Here is a 12,606-nt window from a genome sequence, read left to right as displayed (position 1 = left end):
TTCACTGAGAATGCAATCAAATAATTCATTTTTTTCTTTAGGATCTTTAAGACTCATTCTGTTCATGAATCCTTGCAAAATACTAAGTGATTTACCAATCTGAAATAACTTTCCACCATAAATTCTCCATTTAAAATATGTAAGAGTATTGGTACTGGCTCTCCCTTTGCCTATGAATGCCCCTATAAGAAACGGATGATGATCAAAACCACAATGACATACCATCTCACACCTCAGAGACTTGCCCACATTCAAAAGAACAAAAGCAACCAATGCTGGCGTGGATGTGGCGAGAAAGGGACACTCCTTCACTGTCGGTAGGAATGCCGACTGGTTCAGCCCTTTTGGAAAACAGTATGGACGATTCTCAAAAAATCAGAAATTGAGCTCCCATTTGACCCAGCAATACCACTCCTGGGAATATATCCCAGAGAGGCAAAAATGTATAGTCAAAGTGACATCTGCACTTGTTTGTTCATTGCAGCACTCTTTACAACAGCCAGAAACTGGGAGAAATCTGAATGCCCAAGAACAGATGACTGGTTAAAGAAACTTTGGTACATCTACACAATGGAGTACTATGTAGCTGTTAGAAAAGATGAAGTCATGAAATTTACATACAAGTGGTACAACATGGAAAGTATCATGCTAAGCGAAATGAGTCAGAAAGAGAGGAATAGACATAGAAAGATTGCATTCATCTGGGGGATATAAAGTAACAAAATATGAGATTAATACCCAAGAATAGCTGAGATCAGCACCAGGAGGATTACTCCATAGCTTAGAGGCCAGCCAGGCATTCTAGGGGAAAGGGTAGCTCAGATAGAGAAGGGAGCACCAAATAAAGGGTGTTTGGAGGATCCTCCCAGGAAGGAAGATGCATGTTGAAAGTAGACTATGGACTGAACATGTTTGCCACTCAATGCCTCTTTTGCAAACCACAACACCCAAAAGGAGAGAGAAAACAAAAGGGAATGCCCTGCCACAGAGGCAGGGTGGGATGGGGGGGAATGGGGGTGGGAGGGATATTATCCATGGTGGTGGAAAATGGGCACTGGTGGAGGGATGGGTATTTGATCATTGTATAATCGAAACCCAAGCACAAAAAATTGTAAATCTACAACTGTATCTCATGATGTTTCACTAATAAAAATTTTTAAAAAATAAAAAAAAAGAAACGAATGATGATCAAGCTGACAAGAAATTTATTTCTGAACACACATAAATGTGATGATATACTTGATCCATGAGTGGATGCTCCAAATGGTGATTCAAACACAAGGCCCTTTCACTGTGGTTCAAGCATCTCAGAAGAGTCTCCTGTGGTCTACTCTTCAGCCCATTTTCTACTACCCAGAATCTTAGCCCTATGTTATTCCAAAGGGTCCCTGAGATATGAAAACTCTGTGTACCCAACAGAAACATACATTCTAAGATAGCTCATGTGACTGGGACAGGCAACAAAAGGTGATACTGGAGAGGGCTAGGAAGGAAGAACATGTTGAGGAGACTTTGTGAATGACTCTCTAACTCCCTAAACTTTAGCAGACAGTCATTTGAGGGTTATAAGCACAGTAAGTAGATGAGTTTCTGTTTGTAAGCTCTTTCGCACAGCCAGTGGGAAAAGAAGTGGCGTGGGGGAGTGGTGAGAAGCATCAATGAGGCTGGAATGAAGATTCCAATATCCAAGCCAAGGGGTGATATTGTTTTGGTTAAAGATAAAAGGAATGACAAGGATTTGTGATTATAAGCTTTTAAACACATGAAATACCCAAATGTGGCCAAAGAGTCATATTTTTATAATTTCTGAGTTTGACGGGAAGACAGTTCTTTATTCTGTGTGTCAATGTAAGCAAAGCATCATATGTACATTACAGGATATTTCAGATATTATATTATTCTGTTTGCATGAAATTTCCTTTCCTGACAATAATACTGTCAGGTTTTTTTTTAATTGAATTACTGTGAGACCCTCACAAAGGTGTCATGATTAGGTGTCAGTCATACAGTGTTCCAAGACCCATCCCTCTCCACTGTATATTTCCCAGCACCAGTGTTCCCACTTTCCTTCCCATCACTCCCCCACTCCCCAGCCTGACTCAATGAAAGCTCTTTTCCTTCCCATCCTCCCCCTCCCCTCCCTCTTCCTCTCCCCCTCTTCCATCCGCTCTCCCTCCCCTTTCTCCTTATGGGCATTGTGGTTTGCAACACAGAAAGTGAATGGTTATCAGGAATACCCCTTTACCTACTTTTAACTTTTAACCCTCAGTTCTTGTCCAGCATGCTCATTCCCTCCTACTATTGTCATACTGATCCCTTCTCTATCTTACCCACCCTCGGTCCCACACACATCTGTGGCAGATTCCAACCACTGACCAGTCCTCCTAGCCCATTTTCCCTGGTCATGGATATTAGTCTTCTACTATATATATTTTTACATAGCACAAATGAACACAGTCATTCTATATCTGTCCTCTCCTTCTGATTCATTTTACTCAGCATAATACTCTCTATGTCCATGCATTTATTGGCGAATTTCATGACTTCATTATTCCTAACAGCTGCGTAGTATTCCATTGTGTGTATATACCATGGGTTGGAGCGATAACACAGCAGGTAGGGTGTTTGCCTTGCACACAGTTGACTTAGCCAACCCAGGTTCGATTCCTCCGCCCCTCTCAGAAAGCCCAGCAAGCTACCGAGAGTATCTCGCCTGCATGGCAAAGCCTGGCAATCTACCCATGATGTATTCGATATGCCAAACACAGTAACACGTGTCACAATGGAGACGTTACTGGGCCCGCTCGAGCAAATCAATGAACAAGGGGAGGACAGTGACAGTGACAGTATATACCATTGTTTCTTAATCCAGTCATCTGTTCTTGGGCACTCGGGTTGTTTTCAGATTCTGGCTATTGTGAATACTACTGCAATGAACGAAGTGCAGATGGTGTTTCTGCTGTGTGTTTTTGGGTCCCCAGGGTATATTCCCAGAAGTGGCATTGTGGGTCAAATGAGAACTCAATTTCTAGTTTTCTGAGGAATGTCCATATTGTTAATACCGTCCTTTTTCTAACCAATAAAAGTTTCATCCATTATCTTCTGTCGTCATTCCCTTTTCCATACTTTAAGAAAAGATATGGAGCTTCCTCATGAACCCACCGTAGGTAGTAATTTTGGACCAAATATGCCAAACTGATCATTCCACTGAATCCAGAAGCCACAGATAAATCTATATTTGTTCCTGAATTTGGGAGTGTGGATTCCAGCTACAGATTCACTGACAACAATTTAAAATGCCAAATTTTGAGGCTAGAGATATAGTTCAGGGATTACGGTGCTTGCATTACACACAGTCAACTGTGATGCATGAGCACAGGGCCAGGATTACACCCAAAACACTGCAAAGTGTGGTTCAAAAACAAAAAATCAAATTTCAAGATGCTTACACTAAGAAGTTTTCAAATAAGGATGCTCAGGTTAGGAGAAACTTGGGTTTACGTACAAATATATTACATACCTTCTTTTTCACCGTACCTTTTGTCCAAACTGCTCTATTGTATGAAACATCCTTTTCTTTCCTCTTCATCTAACTTTCATTTGATCTTCACTATGTAGCTTACAGGCTATCTCCATCAGAGTTGCCTCCTCTTCCCGAACCCAGCTGGACTAGGTAATGCCCTTTAGTAATCATAACATTAATCCATGCTTAATCTTGATCATGGCATTCAGCAGATTCTCATCTCTTTTTCTTCATTGTCTTTTCTATTGGCCCAAGGAGACATGCCTTATTGCTTTACCCAGCAGGGTTCAATATCAATATATGGCACATCTCATACACTGGAAAGAGCAAAAATTGGGAAACTGGCAACATACTGAGGCTATAGTTCTTAACTACTGGTGATGTTTGCTCCCTAGAAGATATTTTGTAATGCTTAGAGATACAGTTTATTGCCATGACCAGAAGAACTTGCAGTAAGTGGAAGCAAGACTCAGTGTAAATATTCTACAATGGATAAGACAATCCTCTTCAACAAAATTATCCAGCCTATGATGGCACTAGTGCCAGGGTCAAATTTTAAATTTGCATCTAATATATTAACCTTTACATTCTCTCTCTCTCTCTCTCTCTCTCTCTCTCTCTCTCTCTCTCTCTCTCTCTCTCTCATTGATTGGATAGTGGGCACAGCTTTTTTTCCAATGGAGTACAACTAAAAACAAAGATTTCTACATGAAGTGATATGAATGACTCTCACAAATACACTGATGAACTAAAGATCCAGTTGAAAAATAACAGGCAAAATTTAAATGTAAACATTTATAATATACTGACAGCATTCAGCCGAAGAGAAGAACAACATGGAGGGCGGGATCCACAGATCCCGAAGAAAAAAAAAAAACAAAACAGGTTCCAAAAAGAGCTGAGATCATGGGGAAGCCCCAGATGGGGTAGGTACCGCATCCCGCCTCCCCCAGATGGAACCCTGGTGACCAGAAGCCTCTACAACCACAGCTCGAGTATGCGGGAACCTGGACTTTTCTTCAAATCTGCCGGGACTACAACTCTCAGGTAACCTCAGATTCCGGAAGTCACGCCCACAGCCTGCCCCCCAGCGCCATCTTTACAGCATTCAGCCAAAGAGAAGAACAACCTGGAGGGCGGGATCCACAGATCCCGAAAGAAAAAAAAAAAAACAGGTTCCAAAAAGAGCCGAGATCATCGGGAAGCCCCAGATGGGGTAGGTACCGCATCCCGCCTCCCCCAGATGGAACCCCGGTGACCAGAAGCCTCTACAAACACAGCTCGAGTATGCGGGAACTAGGACTTTTCCTCAAAACCGCGCGGCCACTCACGCAGCCGCGCGACATCTCTCCATATACAAAGTGATCCATGGGAAGTAAACCACCCAACATTTCTCTCTGAAAATCATAGTTAAGTTTGGAGCACGGCCACAGCCCCAGAAACACAAGGACTTAATGCAAAACCCAGCAGCTTGGAGCAGAAAAGTGAACGGGCTATGCGTTAATCCAGGCCATCATGACTGTCCGGAGGGGAAAGGGTGTTGCCCCATTCGCCCTCTCCTCTCTGGAAAGAAAGATGGCAGCCACATAGGAGCCTTGTGGACAGCAGGTATGAGCCGGGGGTGTGGGGGCGACTAAAACCTCATGGGAAAGGGGGCGTTCCGGTCCATCCTTCACGCCCTAACGAGGTCACCAGTTGCCCCCCGCGAGCGGCTCGCCAGCACGGCCACGGTCCCAGAAGCACAAGGACTTAATGCAGAACCCAGCAGCTTGGAGCAGAAAAGTGAAAGGACTATGCGTTAATCCAGGCCATCATGTCTGCCCAGAGGGGAAAGGGTGTTGGTCCCTTCCACCCTCCTCCCTCTGGAAAGAAAGATGGCGGCCACATGGGAGCCTTGTGGACAGCAGGTATGAGCCGGGGGTGTGGGGGCAACTAAAACCTCATGGGAAGGGGGGCGTTCCGGTCCGTCCTTCACGCCCTACCGAGGTCACCAGTTGCCCCCCGCGAGCGGCTCTCCAGCACGGCCACGGCCCCAGAAGCACAAGGACTTAATGCAGAACCCGGAAGCTTGGAGCAGAAAAGTGAATGGACCATGTGTTAATCCAGGCCATCAAGTCTGCCGGAGGAGAAAGGGTGTTGCCCCATTCGCCCTCTCTTCTCTGGAAAGAAGGATGGCGGCTGCATGGGAGCCTTGTGGACAGCAGGTATGAGCCGGGGGAGTGGGGGCGACTAGAACCTCATGGGAAGGGGGGCGTTCCAGTCCGTCCTTCACGCCCTACCGAGGTCACCAGTTGCCCCCCGCGAGCGGCTCTCCAGCACGGCCACAGCCCCAGAAGCACAAGGATTTAATGCAGAACCCAGCAGCTTAGAGCAGAAAAGTGAAAGGACTATGCGTTAATCCAGGCCATCATATCTGCCCGGAGGGGAAAGGGTGTTGGTCCCTTCCGCCCTCCTCCCTCTGGAAAGAAAGATGGTGGCCACATGGGAGCCTTGTGGACAGCAGGTATGAGCCGGGGGTGTGGGGGCAACTAAAACCTCATGGGAAGGGGGGCGTTCCGGTCCGTCCTTCACGCCCTACCGAGGTCATCAGTTGCCCCCCGCGAGCGGCTCTCCAGCACGGCCACAGCCCCAGAAGCACAAGGACTTAATGCAGAACCCGGCAGCTTGGAGCAGAAAAGTGAAAGGACTATGCGTTAATCCAGGCCATCAGGTCTGTCCGGAGGGGAAAGGGTGTTGCCCCAGTCACCTTCTCCTCTCTGGAAAGAAAGATGGCGGCTGCATGGGAGCCTTGTGGGCAGCAGGTATGAGCCGGGGGAGTGGGGGCGACTAAAACCTCATGGGAAGGGGGGCGTTTCGGTCCGCCCTTCATGCCCTACCGAGGCCACCAGTTGCCCCCCACTAGTGGCTCTCCAGCACGGCCACGACTCCAGAGCACAGAAACCAATTTCTTAACTATCTGACTTTCAGTAGAAATACTTCCAGGGTCAATAAGTAAAATAGCAGAAATCCAAAACCAACATATAATTCTTGAACCCAGCTGTAGAAAGCAAATCACTTCACAATGCTTTGTCAGCATGACTGATTTGGGGGGGGGGGGGGGTAAACTCTAAATAATGGTGGTGAATCTTTTATTGAAACAATGAATCTAATCAAAGCAGATAGAGTGTTAACTAGAATTCATCTGCCCCACAGGGACTGGGAGGGGTGGGGGGTGGGGTTTTATTGGGGTTCTTCATGGTAAAAAATAAGTTTTGGTAAAGGGAAATGTGCTTGATATTTGCATGACTGAGACCTAAACCTGAAAGCTTTGTAACCTTTCCCATGTTGATTCAATAAATAAATTAATTAATTAAAAATTTAAAAAAACATTTATAATATACTAATTAGAATTAAAAATCAGATTACCTAATACCATGTCATCTATGAAGGACTCAACATTTTAACAGTAATTATCTCTGAGCAATAAGAAACTATCACTGTCACTGTTCTCCCATTGTTCATCGATTTCCTAGAGTGGGCCCAGTAATGTCTCCATTGTGACAATTGTTACTGTGTCTGGCATATCAAATACACCATGGGGAGCTTGCCAGGCTTTGTCATGCTGGCGAGATACTAGCTTGCCGGGCTATTTGAGAGGGGCAGAGGAATAGAACTCAAGTCAGTCATGTTGACCACTTGCAAGGCAAACACCTTACCCGCTGTGCTATAGCTCCAGCCCATAAGAAACTATGGATTATCTTGTCCTGTCCTGTCCTGTCCTCCCATTGTTCATTAATTTGCTCGAGCGGGCCCAGTAACATCTCCATCGTGAGACTTTGTTGTTACTGTGTTTGGCATATCAAATATGTCATGGGTAGCTTGCCAGGCTTTGCTGTGTCGGCGAGATACTCTCGGTAGCTTGCCGGGCTCTCCGAGAGGGGCAGAGGAATCAAACTCGGGTCAGCCATGTTGGCTGCGTGCAAGGCAGACACCACACCCACTGTGCTATCACTCCAGCCCATGGATTATCTTAAATATATTTATCATTTAAATTATTTTTTCCTAAAATGGACATATATGATCAGTTTTAATGTGCAATCACAGTTCTTAAATATAAAGGTGAGTCCTAGGCTCTAAAATCAACGAATAGGCTCTAAAATTATGTACTAAATTTCACAAACTCCATGTAACCAGTTTTTTCTAAGCCCTGCTCCTTAAAAATAAAATAAAATAAAATAAAACACCAACACTCCCTTTACAAAGCCCAGGAGTAGCACAGATTGAATAAGGAACCAAACAAAATTCTTCTGTTCCATATATACAATGACTAAGAAATTGACTATACCAACTTATACTTGTATTACACCTCAAAGAAATGTATATACTCTGAAATTCCTGCCCCAAAATTCTATGTATAAATGTGAATATATGACTAGTGTATGATCACTTAATTAGATAATCTTGTCACCTCACTGATTGAAAAGATATTTTTGTAGAAATAATAACTTCTCTTTGGCAGAGTGAGAAGACTGTGAAGATTCCAGGATACATGTGAAAAACAAGTTATAAATGTCAATTGCTAGTTATCATCATCATGAACTCAAGTCTCCCCACGATAGGAACAGACTATTGGGAAAAGAGAAAAACATCTTTCCCAAGAGGCTCCCTCCTCTGAGTTCTATGGTTTGATTATTATGTGGAATTGCTAAGATTATCTTGTACTGTTTACTAAAATTCAGAGTACCTACCGGAGCCACAATGTTATAAAAAGTTAAAATTAGGCGCAAGTGCTTTTATTGATAACAGAAAAGAAGATCCAGGTATTTTAGCTCACAAAATACCAATACACTCTTGGGTTTTTATTTAATTCTGTTTAGGGTGGAGATGTTATTTTGTTTTTGGTTTGAGGCCACTCCCATCCGTGCTCAGGTGCTTACTCCTGGCGGCGCTAGCAGGACCACACGAGGTTCTGGGGACTGAACCCAGGTTGACTGTATGCAAGGCAAACCCTGCCTGCTGTACAATCTCTTCAGCCCCAGCTGTTTTGTTGTTTAAGTAAAATGAGTTTATTTGGGAAATGGGGAAAGAGATTAAGATAGGTGTAAGTAAGTCTGAGAGAATACAGGTTTCCCCGTAGTGGAAAGAGGAAAGTAAACATCTTAAGAAGAGATGTGCAGGCCATTTCCCTATAATGGGGAAATGTGCCCTAAAGTAAGAAAGTACGTATCTTGGGTAGATGCAAGCCAAGAAGATGACGGAATGAAAGGAAGGAAATACACATCGTAGGAAGAAATGCAGAAAATACTGGTTTTAAGAGAATGAGGCTTCTTGTTGTCACAAAAGACTTTAAAATAAAATAAACAAGTCTGTCACTGAACCATTTAACAACGTTAATTTTTCAATGCCTTATGTTTTCCTCTAACTTTTCAAGGCCATACCTCCCTGCATGGTACATAGAGGATAGGGGGGCTTCCAATTCCATATTTAAATGAAGGAAAGAGCTCAGATCCCAGCCAGCCACAACACAGGCAAACAAAATAAAATGTCTGAGTGTCCCTTCCCCACATGCAGAAATCTCCATTTTTTTGCCCATTCTCTAAGAACCAAACAAGACCGATTAAGAAACCAAAAGGCCAGAAGCCAAAGAAAAAAGAAAAAGAAAATCAGAGGCACCTGAATTCCATGCTACTTCCAAAGCTGAGCTCACATGCTATGCTGTTATCTGCACAGTGGGCAGATGAAATTTACTGCTTGAAAGGGACTATTCTGGGAGAATTTGCTACAAACTTGGTTAAGAGAAGGCTCCAGACCTTCCAGTTCCAGTATTTTAGCACTCAGCTGACTGACCTTACATCCACACAGATCTTTAGGGCCTATCTACCAACCCAGCACTGCAAGTAATCTGTGCTGAAGTCACCCCAAGGGGATTCACATCTCAAGGCCTGTAGTGGAAGTAGAGAGATAAAAAGGGGTGATAAAAGGGTCCCTTGAATGCCCTGCCACAGAGGCAGGGTGGGAGAGAGGGGATAGGGGGTGGGAGGGATACTGGGATCTATGGTGGTGGACAATGGGCACTGGTGGAGGGTTGTGTACTTGATCATTGTATAACTGAAACCCAAGCACAAAAATTTGTAAGTCTACAACTGTACCTCATGGTGTTTCACTAATAAAAAATTGTTTTAAAAAGGGGCCCCTTGCCCTTGCCCTTACCCTCTTCTATACCACATCACAACCTATAATTGTGAACTACACTTCTGCAGACCCCACCCAGGAAGCTAAATACAGAGAAAAACAAAAGGAAGAGAAAGAGTCTGGGAAGACAAGCCATCATGAAAAGAAGCCAGGAGACTCAACATTTACCGCAGAAATATCTTCCTCTCCTCTCAGCTGGGAATCTACTGTCTCTCTACTGTGTGTACTCTTACCGGTCAGGCTAAAGGAGACTGTGAAAACTGACCAAAGTACAATGACACAGTGTCTACACCTTCTTCAGTCATGAGGACTCTGAAAAGGGTTCTTCGACATCAGTGGGCTCACACAGTATAGCTCCTTTTTATCACAGTATAGAAGAAAACATTATTTTAGCCCAAACCAGCAATGTACACTAATATTCAATTCACTAATATTCAAAGTTACACACGTACATATTGATATACATTTTAACTTAAACACAGTACATTTACATACATGTGTACACATGTATTTACAGTAGAAGGTAGGCAGAAAGCTATGAGTCTAGAATCCTTTGCTTTCGCATCAGATTCTAGCAGCAACAGCCATTTCTGTTATGAAATGTCTATAATGAGGGCTAATCAAAATGCCACACTTGCTTGTGTCCCCATTCCACTCCACTTACCCAGTGAGATTACTTGAACTGGGGAATAAAGATTATAGAAAGATCCAGCATTCCTTGAAAGTAGGGCAAACATGCTTGTTGAAGTGTCTTAGATCTGTACTTTAATAAACCTAGCAGACTAAAACTTTCTGCTCTCAGGGCTTGCTGGGTCACATGGGGCCTGTTAACAAACATACCCATCTTTCTCCATGCCACTTAGCCCAAGGATTATCTCTGACCAGCAACACATTTCTGCCATCTATTTGCAGCAGCAAGCCCCCAATTTCATTGTTCCGTGGACTCTAAATTCATGTTTAATAAATCATCAACCTCATCTCTCCACCTCCACCTTAAATTCCTCTAGGGGAGGGAATTCTTAATTTGATCTGGATTTTAAAAGTATGCTCCCACACAGAAGAGGGAAACACAACTGGGTATAAATACCTTCAAATAAACACTTATGTCTTTGATTAAAGTGTTTGACTGTCACTCTCAGGTCCATATGCAAACTGGATAGCTGACATCATAAAGAGGTTAGAATTTGAATATAACATCAATGGTTATTTAAGTGCTACAATAGCTGGGTTAAACTGTTCTCTACAGAATTTCTCCTATTTACAGGTTTACATGGACATCTAATTAAGTGCTACAATAGCTAGGTTAAACTGTTCTCTACAGAATTTCTCCTATTTACAGGTTTACATGGAAATCTAATATTGCTTCAAAACTCATTCTTCTCACCCCGGTACAACTTAAGGTTTTATTCATTGCAGCTTACCCTATTAACCCTTCAAATACTGGGAGACTTGCTGCATCCCGTCAGATGAACATCCATCTCAGTATTCCAAGATCAAGAATTGGATCGCAACCACTCATAACATAAAATATGCCAAACCAGGTTCTGAGCAAGTGAAATTCTTAAAGGAACAATAACTGGGGCCAAAGAGATAGTAAACAGTTAGGATGCATGCCTTCCATGCAGCCCACCTGGGTCTGATCCTTGGCACAGCACAAAAAAACCACCAGGAGTGACCCCTGAGTACCAAGCCAGGAGTAATCCTGAGCTCTGCGGGATATGGTCTCAAAAAAAATAGGAACTAAAACTGTCCAAAGCTATAAAGACCATATGCATTCCAAAAAACGTTGGGGGTGATTCAAAGAGATGTGATTTTGAAAATTCCAGAACTTTTGCTAAAGTACAAATGAAAACATGCTTTATAATGTATCCATACAAAAGCATTACAGTACCCAGGTGGACATCCTAACACTAGTGTTTTGAAGCTCAGGAAATTCACAGGGTAGCCTGACTGCTGTAGATTTGCAGGCCAATCTTGGCTGGAGTCCACTCAACCCAAACAACAGCATGATGTTCCAATCCAAGTCCAGGCACCAATCTGGGTTGTCCCACTTAGGATTCTATTGCTGACTGATCATGAGGGAGAGCCATGGGAAAAGCTGCATCATGCACAGCATGGCCACTTCCTGACTCACAAACACTGGTTGCATGCTCTTCCACAAATGAAAATGGTGTGCTGGGATACAGACCTGCCACAGAAAGCAGTGGCACATGAGAGAAAAAGCATCAGAGGACAGCCAAAAGGCTCTTCAGCCAAAAGGCTCTTCAACATTCAGGCCACAGGCTGCTAAGCTTTTGGTGGTATTTAAAAAACCAGTTTTCCACGAAAGGAGGCGATAAAGAGGACGTCAAGAACCAGAGTGACTAGCGGCTGTAGTGATCTCCAGATATGGGGCTTGTGAACTAGAGAGTAAGCAGAACACATATGAAAGTGCCATCTGGTTCAATAGATGCACCCCAACACTGCAAACTGTTCTCTCACTCTTCTCTTCGTATCAAGAGATCATGCATGGCAAGGTTAGGAAAGTTTCTCAGATTAACTAAATAAAAGTAAAACCTAGCAAAGACAAAGTGGGTAACCTCCCTCTCACTGCACCTACCTCCAACTACTTATTCCCCCACCACTGGCACCTGGGAATGGTTTGCTCTGTATAAAATGACACCTCCAGATCCCAGGGGGTGCTGGGCTTGCAGCATCCCCTCTCTCATCAAGTCACCCTAAGCAGCAGCCATAAAGTGGGATCCCACAGGAGGCTGGCATCTTCCCAAGAAGTGTGAGCAGGCCCGCGGCACGTCCTTGCCATTGGCATCAGCCTCAGCCTTTCCACCCACGAGGACGTCTGAGCCCCCACACGCAGTCAGATGGATTTCTCTTTTTTTCTCACTTTAAGTGCCTGCTCCCGCCGCCTCTTT

The 12,606-nt window shown here is 43.9% G+C and overlaps 1 protein-coding gene across 1 annotated transcript in view; it reads right to left on the bottom strand.

Moving 5' to 3' along the window:
• Positions 1–12,606, bottom strand: part of PGBD5 (piggyBac transposable element derived 5) — a 136,037-nt gene that overhangs the window by 122,862 nt on the left and 569 nt on the right. The window lies entirely within an intron of this gene.

Source organism: Sorex fumeus, unplaced genomic scaffold (assembly GCF_029834395.1).
Source record: "Sorex fumeus unplaced genomic scaffold, SorFum_2.1 ptg000007l, whole genome shotgun sequence".
Lineage (NCBI taxonomy): Eukaryota > Metazoa > Chordata > Mammalia > Eulipotyphla > Soricidae > Sorex > Sorex fumeus.
This window is presented reverse-complemented; position numbering and strand designations above follow the sequence as displayed.